The sequence below is a fragment of the Furipterus horrens genome, unplaced genomic scaffold (assembly GCF_987537825.1).
Source record: "Furipterus horrens unplaced genomic scaffold, mFurHor1.1.pri manual_scaffold_4, whole genome shotgun sequence".
NCBI classification, from domain to species: domain Eukaryota; kingdom Metazoa; phylum Chordata; class Mammalia; order Chiroptera; family Furipteridae; genus Furipterus; species Furipterus horrens.
In genome coordinates this window covers 77766477-77773577 of record NW_028327174.1, presented here as the reverse complement: position 1 = coordinate 77773577, position 7101 = coordinate 77766477, and positions in this window count along the sequence as shown.

The following is a 7101-nucleotide window of genomic DNA, read 5'->3' as shown; positions in this document are numbered from 1 at the left end:
GCACTGATATATATGTGACTTGTTCAAGGTCACACAGCTAGCAGGTGGAACTAGGATTTGAACCCATCCATGTGCTAACACCAAGAGCTCATGTGTCTAACCATCATCTGTGGCTTGGGGGACACCATTACATTAAAATAAATGAGTCACTGTATATAAAAGTACTTTTAAACTATAAAGTAGTATACTAAAATATATTTGTAAAGTATTAACAGTCAACAAACCACATCAATGGCAGAAACAGGACATAATCTATGTTGTAGCTTACTCATGAAGAACACTTCAAGCCAGGGATGTAGATAAGAGTACAGATCCAGAAAATTTCTGACATGTAATAAACATTTTGATGACTTTTCAGAATTATTTTTTTGTCAGCCACTGTGTCTATTTGGTGCTACAATAACAAAAAACAAAAACTGAAAGAGACAAAATCCCTTGCTGTAAGGGCTTATAATACACACAGTGTGGAGATGAACCAAGGATATTTCACACTTATGGAAAAAATTTGGCAGTAGTACTATTTTCTAACCATTGCATGTGATTGTCTTTCCAATTTTTTTTTTATTATTTTTCTGAAAGAGCTGCAAAATTGTGCAGTGGTTCAACCTGACCAAAGTGGTATTATGCTGCTGGGAAGTAAAAATATTACACACCAAACTGGAAGTACTGTCTTCATTGTCAAGTGACTACGTTATTTTAAATCATAGATATCGAAGGCTGTTTAGATGCTGAAGGCACCTGGATATTTGGACACCACGTTCTGTGTATGTTTCTCTATTCCAAACCACAGAATGGGGTCATACTATTGAGTGGTGAAGTTCTACAGCCAACATGAAAGGCACATTTAAGACTGGTCTGACCACAATAGATCACTGTCCACACTTCCGGAGGCTAGCAGGATCTGACAACTTCTGTGGGAAAAGTAAACTCATGGCTCCCATCTCACTCACAAAGAGCAATCTCGTGCATTATTTAAATTTGTTCTCTGCCCCTCCCAGTTAACTGGGCATGTGATGTAACTTAAATGCTCGTTCATATGGGTGGAAGCAAAGAGTTGTCTTAAGAAAACTTTATCTCATTCTTTCCTACTACCAATTAGTTCCTTCTATATAACATTTTGGGAAGTTTAGCTTTACACCTTATAATACCAGTGGAAAAATTTAAATGTCTTAAGTTCAAAATCATCCTTGTCACCTTTCTACCTCCCTTTTGACAGCATTATTTCTATTGATATTACCATTCCCTGGACAAATGTAGTCATCCTTATCACTTGTCATTCACATGAATTCTTAGAGTTTTTACATGTTACCTTGACAAAGTCTCTTGAAACTGTCTTCTCATTCATTCTCACTATTCACTCTTCCTACCTATGAATAGACCCTTCTAGTACTTTTGTGAGCTTTTAACTGTTTTCCCAATTACCTTGTCTCTCCAACTTTTCATATATATTGATCCTAGACATGTGCCCTTGAATCTATTCCTTTACTCGAAATCCTCCAAGAGGGTTGTCCATCTCATACACACATGCATGCATGTTTACACACACACACACACCTGATTCTTAGTCAAGATTCTCTGAACCAAAAATACTTACATGGTATTAGGGAAGGAAGACATACAGAACATGAAATGTGATGATATTGAAATCTGGTCATCAGACTGTGAAACAAGTCATGATATTCCATGACACTGAAAATATCACAAGTTCTCCAAGATGAAATTAAATATAAGGAGAGAATATCAGTGGTGTAGGGTAAAGATATCCACCAAGACTGCATCTGATTATGGCCCATCAATTCCAAAGTATTTGCTTGGGGTTTATTTGTGTGTGTGTGTGTGCCCATGAGTGTGTGAATGTGCAAGGATAGGCTAGCTAATGTGGTGACATTAGGAAGAGGTGTGGTTTATGATTTGCATTTCTCTACATGTAGCACTGCTCTTTTTAGCCTTCCTGTTCTATCTTGGAGTTCATGTTTACCACTACCTATTCCTGGAAATTGTCCCATACTTTCCTTCTCCTGAGGTTTTAATTATTTCTGCAATGCTTCTTTCCTTACTTTACCTATCCCTGAAAAATATCACCAACTTTAAATGCCAATTTCTAATGGTCCCTCTTTCAATGAGTTTTTTCCTAATTTTTCCAGGCCTAATGTTATCTACTCCATCATCAGTTCCCATTGTGATATTCTTTAGGTCTTAGCTTGTCTTATAGCAAACCCATTTGTATCTTTATCATCTTAATTTCCCCACAGTTACTAATGATGCACAGAATGAGTGTACAATATTTCTTCAATGGAATTACCTTTTGCTTGTCAACTTCATAGAACAGCTTCTGGAATATTTTAGGGTCTACCTCAGTTCTTTGGAGTTCACCCATGAAGTTTATCTGAATAGAGAACTCAACTCTAGACATTTTAAAGGAGAAAAGAACCTTAATTATTGAATATTTTAATTTTAAAAAGAATGTAAAGATAAAGTGGCAACCCTTATCTCTCATATTCCATGACTTCACTGATGAGTTATCCTTGCATATTTGGTTCTTATTCCATGGGAGAAACTAAAGAATAACATTAGGTTTCAAGTTAGCAACTGAACAAAAAAGATGGACATCATAATACTGCTTCCAATTATTATTCAGTCATGTGTTAATAATCCTGCCTCTTGCTGCTTTGCATTAGAACATAGACCTATCTACTCTTCCTAAGCCCACCTCCACTGCCAAACCCCCAAAGCCTTTATATCAGGAATGGGGGACTGGGAGAGACTAATCACTATTATTTCAACTGTGTTAGCTTATATAGAAAAATGAAGATAATAGTAATTAAAACATTTCTTCAGCTTTAGTGCTACATTGTGTTCTATTGTGTGGCCAACACAAAGTTTTATCTGAGTATGACATTTATAAACCAAAGAAATTCAATATCTAACATAAGCATTATCACCAAGTCATTACTATATGAAATGTTAAAGGGACCTATTTAAGAAAAAGATCAATACTATGAACATTAAAATGGCAATAAATTCACAACTATCAAAAATTAAATCTAAAAATCAATCTAAGCAAACAAGCAGAACAGAAACAGAATCATAGATATGGAGATTGGAGGGTTATCAGTTGCAAGGGGGATGGTGAAAAGGTGCAGGAACTAAGAAGTACAAATTGGTAGGTACAGAATAGAAAGGGGGATGTTAAAAACAGTATATGCATGACCCATGAACATAAGCTAAAGGGGAGACTGCCAAAGTGAATGGGGGTTACTGGGTAGAGGGGGACAAATGGGGAAATTTGGGACAACTCTAATAGCATAATTAATAATTTTTTTTATTTTTTAAAGAAAGCATAGCTAAATAAATTCATAAAGAAAGCCTTGCCAAAACAAAAACAAAAACAAAAAAACTGACAGGCAGTTTCTATGGGTTTGGCTGGTCTAGCTCTTCCATGTGTTCATAAAACAATTTCACATCAGTTCAATAGCTCAGCTTCTGGGTTGACTGACTGACTTTCAAATGAGGTACCTTGGTTATCCTCCACATGGTCTCTTATCCTCCAGCAGGCTAATTTGGGCTTGTTTCTGTGTCAAATGAAGGAATTAAAAAAAGATCATAAATCCACAAAGCCTTCTGAAAGTTAGGCTCAGACTGACACAATGTCACTTTCACCACATTTTATTGACCAAAGCAAGTCATTAGGCCAGCTCATATTCCAGGACTGGGGGAGGAGTCTCTATTTCTTGATGGGTAGAGAAAGCTATAGTTAATAGCTAACATTTATTAAGTAGTTATTATGTGCCAAGCACTGTTCTAAGAGCTTCACATATAATAATACAATTTAATTATTACAACATCCTTTATTTCAGAGAAATAGACTACCTTCATATAGAAGTAAAGGAAATATAGCAGAGCCCAAAGTCAGGAATTCTCTGAATTTTGGCTGTTATTCTTCACCAGAAGTCAGAACACTATGCATAGTTGCTGCTTGGCTTCCTAGCTGCCCATGTAGAATGCAACAGTTAATAGCATTGTATATTAGACAGGATATAGATATATGTGAGGGGATTTATTATAGCAATTGGCCATGTGACTGTGGAGGCCAGAGAGTCCCACAATCTTCCATCTGCAAACTGGAAAACCAGGGAGCTGGTTTTTTAGCCCACATCTGAGGCCTTGAGACCTCTCTAGAACCAGGAGTTGGAAAAGATGGATGTCCCAGATCAAGAAAAAGGAGTAAATTCACCCTTCCTCTGCCTTTTTGTTCAATTCAGGCCCTTAATGGGTTGGATGGTGCCCATCTGCCTTAATGAGAGTGATCTTCTTGATTTTCTTGATTACTGAGTTACATGCTAATTCCTTCCAGAAACACCCTCATAGACATAACCAAAAATAATTATTTTACCAGATATCTGGTAATCTCTTAGACTAGCCAAGTTGGCAGATAAAATTAACCATGACAGGTGGTTTCAATCTTATTCTCCCAAACAGAATATAACCTAAGGCAGATATTATATAATGTTGAGAGTAATTTTTTTCATTTGGCCAGAATTATGACTAAGAACAGAAGCTGAAATTAGAATCTATCATATATTTTTATAATCTAAAGAAAGCCATGGAATTTCTAAAAGGTAGTACAATTGATATCGTTCTCTTCAACTGCTCCTCATAGCAGCAGACAGAGATTGATGAGAAAGAGAGAGAGAGCAGATTTTTGGAGAAAAAGTTTTCTATCTGCACCTCCACTTTCATCCAGCTAAAGCCATGTAAGAAAGGGGAGTTTCAAGACAATCTCTCATAAAGATGTAGGGGTAACTATAAGAACATACTAGAAACTCACTTCACAGCTGAATGCTTGCTAAACTGCAGAAATCTATCATTCTTGGATGGTGTCATTGCTTCTGTAGTCAAGGGCAATGAGAAGGTTCTTCAGAGAGCTTTAAAATGTGTCCCAGAGGTGTGAGGGCACACCTGAACGAAGAAGACTAAAGGTGGGAAGGCTCATGCAGGGCCTGTGGCAGCAGGGCTCGAAGGGAATGTGGAGCCTGGGAAGAAGATGGGGACCAATCTTCACTTTATTCCAGTTCCATGTGGTCCTGAGTGACAACAGAAGAGGGTCTCAGCAATGCCTTTGGATCCATATGATGAAGCATAGAACTGAGAGGAGGGGCCGAGATAGGCTTTGACATTACATCAATGGCAGGTTATTATACAAATATCTAAATGCTAATTCTTAATTTTACTTACCTCTGGCCAAGAGCAAACGATTTGAAACCGAAGGTCCTTCTGACTTTGATTAAACTTTTCTTTAAATCCTAGCTATAGAAATATTTCCTCTTCTGCTTTCTCCCTCTCCCTCTCTCTCTCTCCCTCAGACCTAGCCTTTCTTAGATAATCAATAACTGCAGAGGCAACAGAAGACAATAGCCTGGATCTAATGATCAAAAAATCTGAACCTCAGGCAAGCTAAAGATAACACCTTGCCCTAGGTTATGTTTCATCTCCTGCGCCTTAAGATGAAACAACCATCTGGCTACTTTCCCATCAAACCAGACAAAGAGATGCTGGAACAGACGTCAGAACTGCCCCCAAGACCTGAAAGAAATGAATCATTATCCTTACCTCATCTGCAACCAATCAGCTCCCAGTACAACCCTGAATCTCCTAACCTACATGTCTTGTGATTTTGCCCTATATAACCTGTAACCTACACCCCATTAGGTAGTTTGGGTTTTAAGCATTAGCTTCTTATTTTACTGGAAGAACTTTGGATCAAATATAAATATTGCCATCTTAATTAGCACTGGATTTAATTTCAATAAACATAAGCAAACATAAGTTGTCCATGATATCGTCAGAAAAGGATTGTGAGGGGGAACTTGTTACCAGACGTCCATTTGCCTGTGCTCATCAAAACACAATTGAACTTGAACAGGAGTTTGAAGCCAAGAAAGTATGTGTTTATTACTTGAGGACACGATGCCAAGCCTGGAGTCTCAGGTAAGTGAATGTTCAGAGACCTGGCTCTCTGATGGCTCTTGGGGTACAGGGGAAAAAAATCATTAATAATGATGGCTAAAGGAGTTGAGGTTGAGGTGGATAATTAGATGTCAGGAGAATTTTTGGTAAGTGGGAAAATGGAAACTGAGGCAGATGGTTAGACAAATAGGGCCACACAAAGCAAGCATTTTATAGCCAGTTAGTAAATCACAAGGTCTTATCTTCCCTAACCAAGGACTCTTGAGAGCAAATAGTTTGCATGTCTCATCCCTAACCAGAGAGTAAATAGCTTAAATCACCCTGGTCAGGGAGATAGATAACAGTGGCCCAATTAGTGCCATTAGTGACAGCCAAACTCAATGATGGTAAGTCAGGGGAATAGACAACAACAACAACAACAAAAAAAACAATTTGAAACAAACAAATCCAATATAGAGACATAGCTGACCAGAAAATTACCCTGGTACTTCCATGCAAATCATTTTGATACATCAACATATTAAAAAACAAACCAAGAAAACTGATGAATATTCTGTTAAAACCCTCCCCTGAGACCTCCCTGAAGATTCCTGCCTGCAAAAGAGAGATAAAAGCACTCAAGTCGAAGGATGCCAACTTGGGCTCTTTCTAGAGCACACACACACCACTTTTCTTTCTTGGTCATGAACTTTTCTCCAGAACTCTAAGAATCCCTGTAAGACTTGCAACCAGGGGAGCAGTGGGCAGTGGCAGCTCAACCCCAGCTAACCTCCTGAACCTGTCTCCAAGGCCCCCTTTTCTCTGACTTCAGTGTCCCAGAGCAGCTTTACTTTCTCACTTTCATAGCTGTGACTTCTACTTCCCAGTGAACTAATAGCAGCCCTGCCTTGGCTCACTTCTTTCCTGTAACATTTCTAGAGAGCCAAAGCAGCACTCCCTAAGCTCTCTCCTGTTGCTTGTCTACCCCAAGCCCTTCCTTGTTTCACTGCCCCAGATGTAATAAATGTACTCTCAAAATCACCTAAACTTTTGTGAAATCTTTCCTGCATGAAGTCAAGAAAACCCACACACTACAGGCTGGCCTGAAGCAGACCTGCCCAGCCAGGTCCCTTTCTGGTGAGAGGGTCATGGGCT